Source organism: Apium graveolens, chromosome 5 (assembly GCF_009905375.1).
Source record: "Apium graveolens cultivar Ventura chromosome 5, ASM990537v1, whole genome shotgun sequence".
Classification (NCBI taxonomy): Eukaryota; Viridiplantae; Streptophyta; class Magnoliopsida; order Apiales; family Apiaceae; genus Apium; species Apium graveolens.
The window spans coordinates 49751426-49769162 of NC_133651.1; the positions used below are offsets into that span (position 1 = coordinate 49751426).

The following is a 17737-nucleotide window of genomic DNA, read 5'->3' on the forward strand; positions in this document are numbered from 1 at the left end:
TGATAAACCACATTCTGAGAATAACTGAACAAAAGGATGAAAGCAGTAATATTTGATCAACAATAAAGCTTTACAAGCTTATCAACAATAAACGATAATTTTTAGATTAGAATCTAACTCCGACGGACGTACTATCATATGTTGATCAGCCCGTGTGATAGCACAAGGTCATGATTCATAGAAACATGTCCCCACAATACGAGTACTCAATTAAAAAGGCAATATACCTGCCTGTGGCAAAAATGCTGTCATAATATTTCAAACAACACATAGAAATAGCCCTCCGCTGGACCGTCTGTCCCGGTCACTTACGCATTCATCCAATCCATAAAACATTTTGATGAAAGGAGCCGAATCAAAGGACATCCTTAACCATATAACTCCCCATTTCTCATGATCCAGAGTTATCTCAACAATCGATGGCGAAATAACTAGAACAATTAGTTATTCGCTAATCTCAATTCAATGTTCTACTGTATAAAGTAATTTATAGCGAAATATAAAACGTTTAACTATTCTAAACTTAGAATAGTATGGAAATTGAAAGAATAAAGTTCAGAGTCAATATCAATTGAATGATGAATAAAAATATAGGTACTTGCATAATATGATTTGAAATAAACGTCACTTGAACAATAAGTGAAGTTAGGGGTACTTGCCCGGTATGCTCAACAACCTCTTACTTTAACTCGGCTTATAACTGCTGGCTACTAACTTCGTCTAACACCTAACTTAGCTGAAAGATTAGATTGATAAACAAGTATGAGCGAAAGAAATGCTCAGCAAGTAATATAAATTATACTTGAAATGATAAACCACATTCTGAGAATAACTGAACAAAAGGATGAAAGCAGTAATATTTGATTAACAATAAAGCTTTACAAGCTTATCAACAATAAACGATAATTTTTAGATTGGAATCTAACTTCGACGGACGTACTATCACATGCTGATCAGCCCGTGTGATAGCACAAGGTCATGATTCATAGAAACATGTCCCCACAATACGAGTACTCAATTAAAAAGGCAATATACATGCCTGTGGCAAAAATTGTGTCATAATATTTCATACAACACATAGAAATAGCCCTCCGCTGGACCGTCCGTCCCGGTCACTTACGCATTCATCCAATCCATAAAACATTTTGATCAAAGGAGCTGAATCAAAGGACATCCTTAACCATATAACTCCCCATTTCTCATGATCCAGAGTTATCTCAACAATCGATGGCGAAATAACTAGAACAATTAGTTATTCGCTAATATCAATTCAATGTTCTACTGTATAGAGTAATTTATAGCGAAATATAAAACGTTTAACTATTCTAAACTTAGAATAGTATGGAAATTTAAAGAATAAAGTTCAGAGTCAATATCAATTGAATGATGAATAAAAATATAGGTACTTGCATAATATGATTTGAAATAAACATCACTTGATCAATAAGTGAAGTTAGGGGTACTTGCCTGGTATGCTCAATAACCTCTTACTTTAACTCGGCTTCTAACTGCTGGCTACTATCTTCGTCTAACACCTAACTTAGCTGAAAGATTAGATTGATAAACAAGTATGAGCGAAAGAAATGCTCAGCAAGCAATATAAAATGTACTTGAAATGATAAACCACATTCTGAGAATAACTGAACAAAAGGATGAAAGCAGTAATATTTGATCAACAATAAAGCTTTACAAGCTTATCAACAATAAACGATAATTTTTAGATTGAAATCTAACTCCGACGGACGTACTATCACATGCTGATCAGCCTGTGTGATAGCACAAGGTCATGATTCATACAAACATGTCCCCACAATACGAGTACTCAATTAAAAAGGCAATATACCTGCCTGTGGCAAAAATGGTGTCATAATATTTCATACAACACATAGAAATAGCCCTCCGTTGGACCGTCCGTCCCGGTCACTTACGCATTCATCCAATCCATAAAACATTTTGATCAAAGGAGCTGAATCAAAGCACATCCTTAACCATATAAATCCCCATTTCTCATGATCCAGAGTTATCTCAACAATCGATGGCGAAATAACTAGAACAATTAGTTATTCGCTAATCTCAATTCAATGTTCTACTGTATAGAGTAATTTATAGCGAAATATAAAACGTTTAACTATTCTAAACTTAGAATAGTATGGAAATTTAAAGAATAAAGTTCAGAGTCAATATCAATTGAATGATGAATAAAAATATAGGTACTTGCATAATATGATTTGAAATAAACGGCACTTGAACAATAAGTGAAGTTAGGGGTACTTGCCTGGTATGCTCAATAACCTCTTACTTTAACTCGGCTTCTAACTGCTGGCTACTATCTTCATCTAACACCTGACTGCACTCCTTGCTACTCGATTCTATAAACAAAAGGACTATCTTAAGTGACAATACTAAACTCAATCGACGTAACTATACGTCTTGACATCTACCCGACCGTTTATAACTAAGCATGTCATATTCAACTATAAACAGATAGCATACTTATCACATATCACATAATCATGACATTTATAAATCACGTAATCACATATTTCATGTAACACATACGTCAGATCATTACAAGACACGCCTCAGTGCGCTCAAAATGAAAATGAGCTCAATATTAGCATTTATCGATCAAATAGCGACTCAAACTGATACACAAATCAAATGACATTGCAATACAAAAGAAATTAGGTCTTAAAAGTATTTTTATTGAAAGCGCAATATTTTTCTGAGTCTGTACGCGTTCGTTTCATATTAAACGGATAAATGGTTGATTTATTATGAATTTTTGAACATTTTTCAGAATAAAAACGGGTCTCCGAATCATTTAATAATTAAATAATAAGGCTCGAACACTCGAAAATAATTTTATAAAAATTATCGAGCCGGGAAAATAATTTAATATAATATTTTAAAGTTCGAAACTATTTTTCAAAATTTTTAAATCAAAAATAAATAATTAAATTTAATTAAATAATCAATTAAAATTAATGAATAACTAATTAAAATAATTAATTAATTAATATTTAAATTATTTCACTAATTAAACAATTAATTATTAACTAAAATTAATTAATTAAATAATTTGGATTTATTTTTGAATTAAAAATAAATTTGCAGAATTAGAATAATGATTTTCAAAATAAAAATGAATTTTCAGAAATTATAAATAGGATTTTGAATTATTTTTAATAAGAAAATCTAAAAACAAAACTCAGTAATTGGGTTGGGGGTTCTATGGATCGAAACCGGGTCAAAACCCCAGGTTGTGAAGAACACAACCGGGTTTTGAACACCCGGTACCTCCCCAGAATCCGGCAGCCGGCCGGTTAACCGGCGATGGTTCCGGTCACGCCCAAATCTGCACCCCCAGGCTTCGATTTTTATGGTAATTGATTCTAAATTGCTCCTGAAACTCGACTAATAACTCAGCATCAACAGACAGCCCCGAGGTCGGTTTCTCCGACGAAAATCAAACAAAAACCGGCGGGACTTTGAGTTTTCCGGTCAAAAACTCGAATTCACTTAATCCTCAACCAAAAATTACAGTAAATACAGCAAAATGAAGCTGGGAATATGTACAATCTAATCATATCATCACAAACAATCAAAAACCTCTAAATTATAAACCCCCAAAATTCGAATATAAACCCTAAATTACGAATTTTCACATCACTAGTCGTTTGAATGTTTTGAGGGCATAAACAGAAAGAACATGAAAATGTGAACATTTTAGTTACTCATACTTCAAATTCTGAAGTCTACATCACCCTCAAATTTGGGTTTGATTCTCAGAACTTTTCAAGAACACCAAGAACACATATTCAAAGAATTTTCAGAAAATTAAACCTCAATTTCTATATGATACCGAACCCTATTATTGAAGTATAATATACCAAATTGACCAGAAAAACATACTCTATAACATGGAAGCATCAAATCACATCAACAACATCAAGAACAAATTTTCATAATTTAATTATCAAATAATTCGAATATAAATAATTAAATAAGAAAATTACTGTGATTTCTGGGCAGAAACTGATGATTGATTCAGAAAGAAGATTTCGAGAGCTTCATTTTGATATGCTGCACGCCCGAATCGGAATTCGATAACGCCTTCGTTCGTGTGTTTGATTCTCGGGAACGTATCGGTTTCTCGGGTTTTTCTCTGTATTTACGGTATTTTAACTGGTTGCAAATGAATAAACGGAATAAATGAAATAATAAATAAGCTATTTATATTTATGAAATATTGGATCGTTCTGGATCATTTTGGATCGTTAAATTAGTTGCTTAGCCGCTAAGTAACTGTAAAAACGATACAATTCAATACCAGAATTGGATAATTATCAAAACTGGGCTTTTTATAAAACACCATATACGAAAATAATGTAAGGATATCCCGTCTTTAAGAATACGGGTTTTGTTGATTATCGAAATAACTATCGTATCGAAAATATTACGCCGGGCCGCGCACGGGTCAAACCGTAATCCGAATCGAAAAAATCAAAACACGGAAAATGTCTGGAATTACCAGATTAGGTTAGGAAGGAGTTTTCGGAAGAGTTTCGGGTTGTAAAAACGCAAAACGGTTGAAGTTGGAAGATTCCCGGCTTTATAAAATAATTTTATAATTATTCTGAAAATAATTAATAATTCATAAATCATTATAAAATCATATAACACTCCAAAAATTACCAGAAAAATACCACAATTATCTATATTTTATTCTGGACATATAAAAATTCAAATATTCAAATAATGTCACATATAAACATTCAGATATCAATTCCACTTTTCAGATAATTCACCAAAATTCACATAAAATCACATAAACAATTCTGAATAATAATAATAATATTTGAAAATATATTGGATATTACAATAAGGATTAGGTGCAAATGGCATGTTAGCAAACTGTGCATTAATATTATGTGTAGACATAGCATTCATAGGCATGTGAGGCATGGCATTCATGTTAGGAAATTGAGGTGGCACAGACATGGAAGTAGGCATTACAGATTTGCAATTAACAGACAAATGATTTACACTACCACACTTGACACATATTTTTATAGGAGCATATTTATCAGGTGTGTAGTTATTGTGTTTATTAATCCCTACTTTACCATTTCTATTGTTTTTCTTTTTAGTCTCTGTTTTTACCTCAATCTTTTCAAGTCTGTCACTTAACTGTATGGCAGCCAAGTGACCAACATTAGCCTTTTTCCCTTTCTTAATTTGACTCGATTCTCCTGAAATAAAGTTCTTGGAAACAGACCCATACTTCTCATTCAGCTTAAGAAGTTTGGCTTTACTGATAGGCTTTCTCTCAACCGACGGATGAGGATTTTCATCATTCGACGGATAACCCATTTTGTTATCCGACGAATGATCCTCATCATCCGTCGAGTCTACATCTGTTAGCACTTCATCTACCAAATTTGGTTCTAGTTTCTCTTTGTTCTTTTTCTAGGCAGCATCACAGAAGGACTCAATTCCTTGAACTTTGGTGATTTGAGCATGGACATCCATGGATGTTTTCTTCTTTAAAATTTCTTCTTTCTTTAAGGACTCAGTTAATTCCTCCACGGCAATTTTACACTCAATTCTTAACTTTTCAAAATCAATGAACTGAGACTCAAACACATTATTTCTCTCACTCAAAAAACAAAATATTTTCTTTGATTTTAGCATTTTCTTTAGTAAGAGACTTAAGTGTAACACGCAAATGATATAACTCTGTAGACATGTCATTTATGGCATCATTATACTCAACTTTAGATAAATGTGCAATGTTTGTAGTAATTACCTGATTACTTGAAAACTTGTTTCTGTCTCATCAGACTTGGTCATTAGGGCTAGATTAACATAGCTGACATCTTCATCTTCATCGAGACCATCTGCTGCCCAGTCATTTTCTTGTGTTATGAAAGCGCTTTCCTTTTGTTTGAGCAGTTCAAAGTATTTTTGCTTATAATCCACATGCTCAAACTTTTTCTTACTGGAATCTGACTTCCTACACTCACTGGCAAAATGCCCTGCCAAGCCACATTTGAAACATTTGAATTTTGATTTATCCACCATGTTTCTATTTGTCTTGGCTGCTCCAAAGTTCTTCTTGAACTTGAGCTTGGCAAATCTCCTGGAAAGAAATGCTAGGTGTTCATCAATGTCCTCCATGTCATCTTGGCTCAAAGAATCTTTAGTTTCAGCTGCAAGCCCCTTGCTCTTGCTTTCGCAGACCCTTGAAGTTGACTCAACAACTTCCATCTTCACTTTCTTCTCTTTTTCCAACTCAGCAACTAGTGCAATGGATCCTCCTTTCTTCTTTCCTCTCTACATCCTCTCATCTTGCTCTATCTCCAAAGTAAACTCCTTATAATCTTGTGAGTTTCTTAATGAGACTGTCATTGGTTTCCATTCCTTTGGAAGAGATCTATGGAATTTCAGATTGGAGTCTTTTGTCTGATAGACCCTTCCATGCAACTTTAGAGCATTTAGTATTTTTTGAAACCTACTAAAAATGTCAGTGAGAGACTCACTCTCTTCATTATGAAAATGCTCATATTGCTGAATCAGGATCTGTATCTTGTTTTCTCTAACTTGCTTAGTGCCATCACAGATGATCTGTATTGTATCCCAAATATCCTTGGCAGTTTTGCAGTTGATAATATTGTCAAACATATCTCCATCAACTCCATTAAACAGGATATTCATGGCCTTTTTATCCTTCCTGACTTGTTCAATGTCAGGATCGGACCATTCATTCCTTGGCTTGGGGACCGATGGCTCGTTTCCTGTTGCAGCTCTCATTGGAACATGAGGGCCTCTTTCTATGCAGTCAACATAGGCCTCATCTTGAGAAAGCAAATGAAGATGCATCTTTACCTTCTAATGGTGGAAATTATCTTTATCCAGAAAAGGGATCTTGACTCCAACATCCTTCTTGTTCATCTTACTGTATTGTTTTGATCTTTAAACTCTTTGTAAGTTAAGAGCTTGCTCTGATACCAATTATTAGTCCCTTAACAATATAACAAGAATTACAGAAGGGGGGTTGAATGGAATTCTTGAAACTTTTTCTTGAGATAAAAATGTTCTCGCTCGAATATATATATAAGTGTGAATTGATTAGCACAATGCGGAATAGTTACTTAAATGAATCAAAACACAAGTAATTAAAAAAAAAAGTCTTTAAAAACTCTCTGGTGGATTTGAATGATTCTACCAGAGATATATATTAGATGTCGAGAGAACTCTGTGTGCAAAATGCTCACAGCTGCTTACAACACTTGAACAACTAAGAATACAGAGAATGCTAAGGATTCTGCTTACAAATGTTTCTCTGCTTGTTTCTCAGATTCGATTGTTCCTTAGTTGCTACTTCTTGGTTTATATATATCACCAAGATTACAAAGTAATGAGACAGGATAATAAAACAAAAACTATCTAGTCTATTACAATGCTACTTCATTACTCTATTCCAGCATCTTTGAATATCTTCATAATAGCATGGAAATGACAATGCTTCTTTGTACTGGAAAACCCAGTTGAATAGGCTACCACATTCCATTTGCATCCACTCGACGCATGTGACTGTGTTGTCACTGTCAACAGATATTTGAATTCTTTATCCGTCGAATTCATGATCATCCGTCGAGATATTGATCATCCGTCGGGTTGTTGATCATTTGTCGAATTCATTGTTTGTTCGTCCGTCGGGTAGCAATCAGGCACTTGACTTCATTTGGAGATTAAAATGCATTGAAGGAATTAATATCTTCAAAATATCTTGTCAATACACAAAATTTGCCTTGAAAATATGCCTAAACATCGAAATTGCACAAAAAATAATTTTAAAAATCTTGAAAAGTAAAAAATATCAGTAAGTATTGTTCTTTCGTGATTAGTTAAATCAAGAAAATGGCGAGGTTGTCAAATCGAATAAAACTTTTTGTGATCAATCAAACAATATTGAAATTTTAAAATAAAGAAAACATTGTGACAAAACTTTTACTTTTGGATATGTTGAAAACTATTGTAATTCGATGTGTTTAAACTTAATTTTTTTTATTCTTTATTTATTATTAATCTAATTCTCAGAGCCAAAAAGACTTTTATTTATGGGATAGAATACATGAGCAAATGGAGATATAGATTGGAAAAAGGTTAGGCATGAATCCATGTAAGCCCATCCAAGGTACTCCCTACACATGTGCACTTGACTCCGTGTGATCACTCTAAAGGGCATGTATTCCAAGCCGTGTCATCAGAGAAGATAATTGTTTTACAAAAATTATAATTAGAACAGTAGTTTATCTATCAAAAGCCTTAATTTAAAGGAAAAATAGATAACTTAAGTATTTGTTTAAATTCTTCACAACAAAAACATGAACATGTGCGAGCTTCATTAAAACGCATGGGAGCGCCACTAAAGTTATGTTGTTATTGCTCAATTTGATTATTATTTAGTTTTAGAATTTTTTTGTATTCAACCTTTGTGTTAAAGAGTATAATCATCATGGATTATATTATTAAAATAATATATTCCTCGAGAATTTGTTTCATTTAGTTTATATTTATTTGGAGTTGTATAAAGTTATAATTCGCAAAAGATATCAATTAAATGAGTATCGTATTCTACCCCATTCTAAGATGTTTTCAGACCTTACAACAAGTAAGTTAAAGAATGTAACTAGTAGTATATTCGGAGAAAACCATGGTTGAATACATCTAATAAGTTGTTTTTAACATGTGTTCAAATAGTCTTCTTTCTTTATGCTCTAATTTGGAAGTTAAGCTCAAATTAAGTAAAGTACTAGGTTCCAAAAAACTAAAAGAGACAAAGTGCATTTAGTAACTGAGATAAAAAATTGGGTAGTTAACTAGTTGAAGTTGCAGCATGCTTAACCGAATATAGCTTCAGTAGGTTGAGTTTAGCTCTAACGTATTTTAATATGAGTTTGAGTAGTCTAATTTCCTTTAGTCCTTTTAAAAAAACTGGAAAATAAGTGAAGAATTAGCTCAACTAAAACCAAAGAAATTTATTTTTATTCTTTAATATCAAGTTCAACCCACTTAAGGTAAAAATAAAATATAGGCTTTTTGTTTTTAACTAAAATATAGATTTATTGGTCTTCGATTACTAGTCTAAATAAGTCATAATAGTCTAACAATAAGAAATACAATAGAAAATTCAAAAAATAATATTTAAAACAATAACCAATTTACGACCCTTGACCTTGAAAAAGCTCAAGAACCTCAAAATTATTTGTAATTATATGGATACACGTATCTAGGATCGAAGTCTATAACACATTAAAATAGTCACCAAAAATTCTCATGGGTGGGGTTGAAGGGATGCCTTTATTAAGCTCTTAAAGTCGGTAAAACACTCCATAAACCAGGCTCACTGGTGACCAAATATGAATATTTTAGTAAATTTTGAAGCAAGTGGCCTAGATGCTTTTAATGTGATACAACCAAACAAAACTACTTTGAAAGTATGTAGAAACAGGGTGAAGGGCACAAAGTTAAATTCAAAATTAGGCCAACGCACTTGAAATTGAGCAGAAATTAAGCACTAAAACCATAAAGCACAAAATTAAATTATGTTTAATCACACAAAATGTTTAGAGGCCAAATCGAATTACTCTTTTTAAAACAAAGTATCAAAAGCTAAATTTTTTAAATAAAAGAAATACTACTATGTAGTTATTTACTTTGATGCAATTTATTCGTACCAAATTCAATATAATACTATTAAAATAAACTAGGATTAAACTATCATTTTTTCATTATTTAATTTGTTTTACATAATTCTCTAATCAAAATAAATAAATACAATTGACCGGTGAAGATAAATATTTTTGGAAAGAAAGGCGCCCCAATGTATTCAGAGATGACAACCAAGATAACAATAGTTGTCAGTTTTGATTTTGGACACGTATGTTTAGATGGATGGTAAGTATAGTTATATAATATTTTTTGAATATATTTTTTGACTAAAGGTTTTAATAATAAAATTTAATATACAAAAATAGACTTTGCCAAAAAATTTATATATTTATATCGTCACTGCATTACAACGAAAGATAAATATTTAAAATGTATATGAATATCGGAAGAAGCACTACAAGAAAAATGCCCATAGATATCGGTTTTTGGCCGATGTCTATGTTGTTTGGCAACCGATGTTGATCTCGGTGATGTCTATTCTACACATCGGCCATAACCCGATGTCTTTACTTAATTAGACATCATTTCTGGGAAAAAAAGTGATGTCCATGCATTATTTTTTACAAAAAAATGTTAGAAATAAATAATTTAATAAATAAATTACACCTATTACAACAAATTAAAAATATAATGGGCTATGTTTTTTTCCACATAGACATCGAATATTTTCATATAGGTGATGTAAAATCTGATATTAAACATCGATTTATTTAGTAAAAGGTGATGTATATGTTGGCACTTAGACATCAGTTGTATCCCAAACAAAGTGATGTCTATGTTCCTTTTAGAGTTGAACATGTTAGTCTTTGACATCGGTTTTTTAGGAAAAAGCAATGTATATCAACTTTTTTGACATAAGTTTTTCTTCACAAAAACTGATGTACAATTGCATTTGAGACATCAATATTTATATATTAAAAGTGATGTACAATTATTTTTTTGACATGAGTATTTATTCATTGAAAGTATTTAAATAATGAACTAACTAAACACTTATATTCAGCAACATAAATATCAAGTATCTAATTTTATTACAGAATCATTCAAAACCAAACTATTGTTATATGTTTGCTAAGTCATCCCTACTAACATAAATATCGAGAATAATTTCTTCAACCTCCCTCTGTACTGAGTTGATGCCTATCTTATCAAAAGGTGGAAAGGGAGATTCAACCTGCACGATAACAAAAGGGTAAGAGGAAACAGAAATTTATAAACTTTACAGCACTACAATCTAATTTTCCTAAAAGCAGTAAGTTTAAAAGACGTGAGTTGGGTGACAGTTAAGAGTTACTTTCCAAACAAAAAGTACCACTGAAATTTTATGCAGCTTGAGATTTCAGTATTATGATTATTGAATATCAAGTAAACCCTTCTAATGTACTGTTCTGTAGTGAGCTCTAATATAGTTCTAAAGTACATTACTTTATGATCTTTTATAATCATGTATAGTACACTACATTAAGAAAAAATCACAAACTTACAAGTTCAAAAAATGAAACATGATTTGAATCCTCACAATATTCACTCTTTTCGTATCAACTAATAAACATTCCTATAAACTTGTCTATTGACATGCTATCATTGTTATACCCAATTTACACTCATGAAGAAGATACAACCACCTACTTGTGAATAAAAAATCTAAAAATTACATGTTTTTAAAATCTATTAATGTTCTTTATATGTATAAAGATAGAAAATAACCGACTTTTATCAAAAAATATTGCAACAGTTAGTCATGAATGATAAACAAGGGATAAGATCAATTTTTTTTCCAATACTGTGAATATATGATCCATTCAGAAGAGACTCATTACCTCAGTGTCATCTATCCTGAACCAACTGCCTTGCATATCTTCAGCATATTCTTTATGCTTCAAATGTAGAATTTCAATCACCTCATGCAGATTATTAGCCTCATCTTTCATCATATTGTCAATCTTAGACAACTGCACAACAGTATCTGCATACTCCAGATTGTAACAGAGCACATTGTCAATGTTAAATGGTTATAAAGAACAACAATATCTAAGATTATAATAGAGCAGATAGCCGGAAAGCAACAAGAGGAGTTCCATAATCTAGCGAATAATAATAATAAGCGATGTTTATATATAGTATTACTTAATAATAGGCAAGTTTCCCGACCTTCTCCGGATGGCTTCCCATGCAAAACCTGCCTTATGCTTTCAGCTTTGTCTCTTTCCACAACTCAATTCTAATATTCTACAAAGAAACATCTCCTCTGCAGGACATGATGGAACTGAACCTAAATTACAGATAAGATACAATTAATCAATGCATTTATGGGATCACCAGTATTATGCAAAGTAAACTAATATCGTTAAAAAACTCTCACACGTTATGCACGATCCAACATCTGTATTGTACTTTTTCCAGCCTCAACACGTGCGCCAAGAAAAATAAAATCACCAACCAACTACATCAGAAGAGCAAGGAAAATAGTTAAAATAATAATAACATAAATTATATAGTGACAGCAGAATAATGAGATGTGCAAAAGATGAAGCAACCTAATTCCATTGTTGGTTCACTGTGATTAATATCTCATCATATGTGGACTGTTTGTCCTTAAGTTCTGTTATTCTGCCTTCAAGATTGTGCAACTCATGCTTCTGCACGTCTAACTGCTGAACAAGTTTCTGATTCTGATACTGGAGAACTGTTGCGTCAAAGATTCACAGTATTGGAAAAACAATTGACCTTACATTAAGTAGGTAATGTAATGCCTGGAGAAAGATGCATTAAGGATATCTATAGGTAATGTAATATCATCTGCTAAAGTCATAAACGAAATCAAATCCAACATCTCTGGGAAAGTAATACACTTGTTTATCTTTCCATAATTTTCTTCCTGAGAAAGCAAAATCATGATTCTGAATAGACTATTAAAGAATAGAGAAACTCAACAAATTTAAACAGAAAGAAGGAATAGCTCTGCAACTAGACCAGTTAGTAGGGAATTTAAATAGAATGTTAGCCTTAATGGCTTCACAATATATTTAGGCTACCATGTTGATTAAACAATGGATAAAGATAATAACTAAAATGTTGAACTACTCTTACCAAAAAAAAAATTGCCAATGGGTATCACTAAGGACACCTAAAATAGTAAGCTGCTTATATTACACGCTAAACCTACCAAACTGCTTTTTTTGGTGGATAAAAATCTGGATCTTTATGGCTAAACCTCAAACTCAACGTGTAGAACAAGGGATTTAAGGATCAGTACATGAGTATTTTAACGCTTGTTGGTTAGACAACAATTACCTAAAATCTCTTTAGGACTATCGTCAAGATATTTGGAGCTTCCTGTATTCAAATCTTGTAAACAAACCCAAGTTTTTTACTGGAAGAGACAATATTAGTTGTCATTTACACACCATCTTCAATTGCTTAGCAGAGTGCACAAACCCCGGTATGACTTGCAACTCGTCCAATTGCTTCACCAACAACATATAAATTGTTTAAAGTCAATACATATATGTAGTATATTACTAGAACTTTAAAAGGCAGAAAGCCAAAACTAATATACTAAGAGTAGCAGTAACTAAAAAGTTATTATTTGGTTAGAAAAATCAAGCATACACTATATATCAGTTGCCGGAACAATCTTATGACTGGTCTAAATCTCAACACTCTTAAACATGAGGAGAGTTTTGGGACAATATTTATATTATTTATATAATGACAGTTAACAAGTTCACAATTTAAAAAGATTATTACAGAAAATGCATAAATTACCATCATCATGAAATGCCTCTGAACTACATCAACCAGTTGCTCTTTGGTTGGGTTGGAGACTTCATCCGCCTAAAATACAAACCGCGTTATTACATATAAGTATACAATCAAAGGATATTCGACCAAGTTCAATAATCAAGTTCTTTATAAAAGCACAAGTTGGATAAAGTAAACACCTTAAGCAGCTGTAGAGTTTTTGGAATGATTCCAAACCCTTTCCATGAATAACGATTTTTGGTCTTCTTGGTAAGAAGCTGCATATCAATATCAAAATTAGAAAATTCCCCTAAACCAAATAATATAAATGGAAGAAAAGGCGAGGAACTATATATCTTACACCAATGCTTTCAAGAACATTAATAATACCATAGACCTTCGCTTCTCAACACCTAAAATTAAACCAATTACAAAAAAAATCAAAACGATATTCATTACAATTCACATATAAACAAGAATTACACAATTCAACACAGAAGACCTCTCCAATTAAAGTAAAAAATCAAAAAAATTATTCTAAATTAATTTAATAAAAATTAAATCGAGAAATAAAATAAAGAAAGGGGGTATCAGGAAGAATACCTAGACGGGCAACAGCATCATCAAGAAACTATAATAAAATTTTAAAAAAAATAGATGCATATAGAATTAAATTAAGGATGTTGTGTATACAAAGGGAGGTGGGAGAGAGATTATTTTGAGCATAAGAGACCAAGAGATTTCTGTTTGCGGTAGTAATTGGATTCTCCGGATCCAGAAGAAAGTGAAGATGAATCTTTTGAATTCGATGAAACCAGCGCCATTTCACCACCTATATATCTATTCAAATTCATGAGAGAGAGAAGGGGAGAGAGAGGGATGGGAGAGAGAGATGGGAGAGGGTGAGAATTTTGGGATTGGGGGGAATGTAGAAGGGGGGAGAATTTTGGGATTGGGGGGAATGTAGAACTAAAATCTGAATGAAAATTTCACTAACGGGGGAAAGAAAAGGTGGGCGTGAATTTTATTTTTTTTGGTGAATTTTAGACATCGGTTTAATTATAACCGATGTCTACAAAGAACAAAGACATCACAAAAACACGGGGTGCTGTCAATACTTTTTTTAACATCAGTGGCAAAGTTAACCGATGTCTAATGTGTGATGTCTATTGACATTATTCTTGTAGTGAAGTGAATAAATTCAGGCTCATCATTATTCTTGTAGTGAAGTGAATAAATTCAGGCTCATCATTAGGCCTAAATTAACTCAAAAGTAAATGATTAAGGATTATTTTCTATGCAATTAATTAAGTCATGCAAAAGTTTTAAGGTTAAATCAAATCAGTTTTTTTACTTAAAAGTAAATGATTAAGGACTTGTTTACTTTTGAAAAGAAATTTCGGACCAAATTCAATAATGTAATATTGTAATACACTATATTTTATCTATGATTTTTTTCATTCATCCTTAATTTTCAACATAATTCGCATATAAAAATAAATAAAATATAATTAGGACAAGAGGGTCGTGCTAGGAGATATTTTAATGGTCTCGGGGGTAAAATATGTTAAAGTAGAAAAGAGAAAACAGAACTAGCTATATTACTTTGATATGGAAAGCGTACAACTTATTGATTACAACTTATGCAAAATAGATACTTAATAACCTGATGCCTACTAAACTCCTAAAAACCAGGAAGACATGACTAATTCCAGTTTCCTGAATAGATGCAACTACCCCAGACTAAGTCTGCAGTCCAACGTTTATAACACCACGTTGGTTTATTCAAAATAAAATAAATAACTGAATAAAACATGTTTAGATTAATATTATTTCTAACATACTCCCCCTTAATCTAAACATTTCCAAGTTCCTGAACTCCAAGCAACATTCTCATCATCTCAAATTTTGTAGCTGCCAATGCTTTAGTCAATATGTCTACTCGCTGCTCGCCTGTACTAACATGCTTGATCACGATCAAACCTTGTTCGACACAATCACGTATAAAGTGATATCGCAAATCAATATGTTTACTTCTTCCATGAAACATCGGATTTTTAGCTAGATCAACTGCAGAACGGTTATCAATATACAGTGTGACTGGCCCAGATTTAATATCCATGACTTGGCTGAGAACTCGTTGAAGCCAGATTGCTTGATACGCAGCGGCCGTAGCTGCCATAAACTCTGCTCACAGCTTGAAAGAGCGATACAACGCTATTTTTGAGAGATAAAAAGCCATTCCTCCTGTGCTTTTCCGATCATCCATGCTGCCAGCTAGATCACTATCGGAAAAACCAGACAGGATGTAGTTTCCATGTCCCCTTGAGTACACCAATCCATAATGTAATGTTCCTTTAACGTATCGACAAATATGTTTGACTGCAGCTAAGTGAAGGTTTGTAGGCCTTTCCATGTATTGACTAACCATTCCTACCGCGTAGGCGATATTTGGTCGTGTGGGTACTAGGTAGCGTACACCTCCTACCAAGGTCTTGTAATATGTAGAGTTTACAGGTTCACCTGTATTATCCGCATGAAGCTGCAGTTTGTATTCCATAGGATACTTTACAGCATGACATTCTCGCATTCCAGCCTTCTCGAGTACCTTCTGGGCATAAGCTGATTGTCTAATCATGATACTATGGTTGCCTTGAGTGACTTCCAAACCCAGATAGTAAGCTAATTTCCCAAGTTCAGACATGTGAAATTCAGCACTCATCTCCCCCTTGAATTTGACAATGTGTGACAAGCTTGTACCGGTGATAATCAGATCATCGACGTACACCCCAACAATCAAGGAATCAGTGCTATCACGCTTAGTATAAACAGCATGTTCCTACGGGCACTTAACAAATCCCAACTTCAACGAGCATACCAAGCCCGTAGCGCTTGATGTAAACTGTATAAAGCTTTGAGTAATGTATACACCTTATGTTCCTGACCTTTCTGCACATATCCTTTTGGTTGAGACACATAAACCTCTTCGTGTATAACATTGTTAAGGAAAGCTGATTTGACGTCTAGATGATGGACTTCCCAATCATTCTTCGCTGCTAGTGCGAGAATCAAACGTACAGTTTCTAAATGTGTCACAGGAACAAAGACTTCTTCATAGTCTACCCCATGACGTTGCACATAACCTTTAGCCACGAGACGATCCTTATGTTTTGTGACTTTACCGTGGTGATCCCTTTTAAGCTTAAAAATCCATTTAAGATCGATGGGTTTGTGTCCCTTAGGCAGCGTTGTGAGTTCCCAAGTGTTATTTCTTTCTATAGAGTCGATCTCTTTGTCCATGGCATTCTTCCAAACATCATCCTTTATGGCCTGTTCGAAACAAATTGGCTCATCAATACCCATTAGAAGGAGTTCTCCTTCCAGCTCGATTGCTGTTGTATGCTCATAGATGTTATTGAGAGAACGAAACCTTTTGGGTGGTGTACTATTATCGTTGGAGGTACTCGAATCGTCAAAACTCGAGTTGGCAGAACTAGCAGTGTCAATTTGATCACTGTTGGATGTAAATATTGGAGGAGTTATCATCGATGACTGAGAGGTTGGCGATGATGTACTGTTGACAGACTGAGAAGAGGTTGTATGCTCTGGCGTGACTGATTCATGATCATCAAGTGAATCTGGTGCATAATCTTCCAAGGTAAAATGCTCGTTTCCATATACATCAGGAACCTGTTCTTGCTGCCATTCCCATGCTTTATCTTCATTGAAGACTACGTCCCGACTGACATGTACAATTCCTCTACTGGGATCAAAAAGTCTGAACACTTTAGTGCCCGATTCTCTTCTAAAGTACATGACCAATTTGCTCCAATCATTGAGTTTTTTTGTATGTACGGCAGGCACCTTTATATAGGCTGTACAGCCAAAAACTTTCAAGTATTTAATACTTGGTTTTCTACCATACCAAGCCTCATGTGGAGTGATAGTTGACAGTGACCATGTGGGAAGTTTGTTGAGTACATAGACCGCATGTCGTACTGCCTCCCCCCAGTATTTTGAAGGCACTTGTCGTTCTTTTAACATACTTCTGACCATGGCTGCCACTGTGTGATTACGGCGCTCTACTACACCATTTTGTTGGGGTGTGTAGGGTGCTGTAAAGTGTCTCAAGATACCTTGTTCTTCACAATATGTTTGGAACTCCTTAGAACAAAATTCCCTTCCACGATCTGTTCTCAGTACCTGAATACGCTGTCTTGGACCATTTTCAACCAGTGACTTGAACCTTTTA

The 17737-nt window shown here is 33.4% G+C and overlaps 2 long non-coding RNA genes across 2 annotated transcripts; both read right to left on the reverse strand.

Moving 5' to 3' along the window:
• Nucleotides 1-10826: 10826 nt before the first annotated feature.
• LOC141659650 (uncharacterized) lies at nucleotides 10827-11982 on the reverse strand. Its single transcript, XR_012549848.1, has 3 exons — nucleotides 11893-11982; nucleotides 11562-11707; nucleotides 10827-10915 (listed from the first exon to the last, which is right to left on the reverse strand). It is a non-coding gene; the product is annotated as an uncharacterized LOC141659650 (long non-coding RNA).
• Nucleotides 11983-13508: 1526 nt separating this feature from the next.
• On the reverse strand, nucleotides 13509-13899 carry LOC141659657 (uncharacterized). Its single transcript, XR_012549854.1, has 3 exons — nucleotides 13847-13899; nucleotides 13686-13763; nucleotides 13509-13578 (listed from the first exon to the last, which is right to left on the reverse strand). It is a non-coding gene; the product is annotated as an uncharacterized LOC141659657 (long non-coding RNA).
• Nucleotides 13900-17737: the final 3838 nt, after the last annotated feature.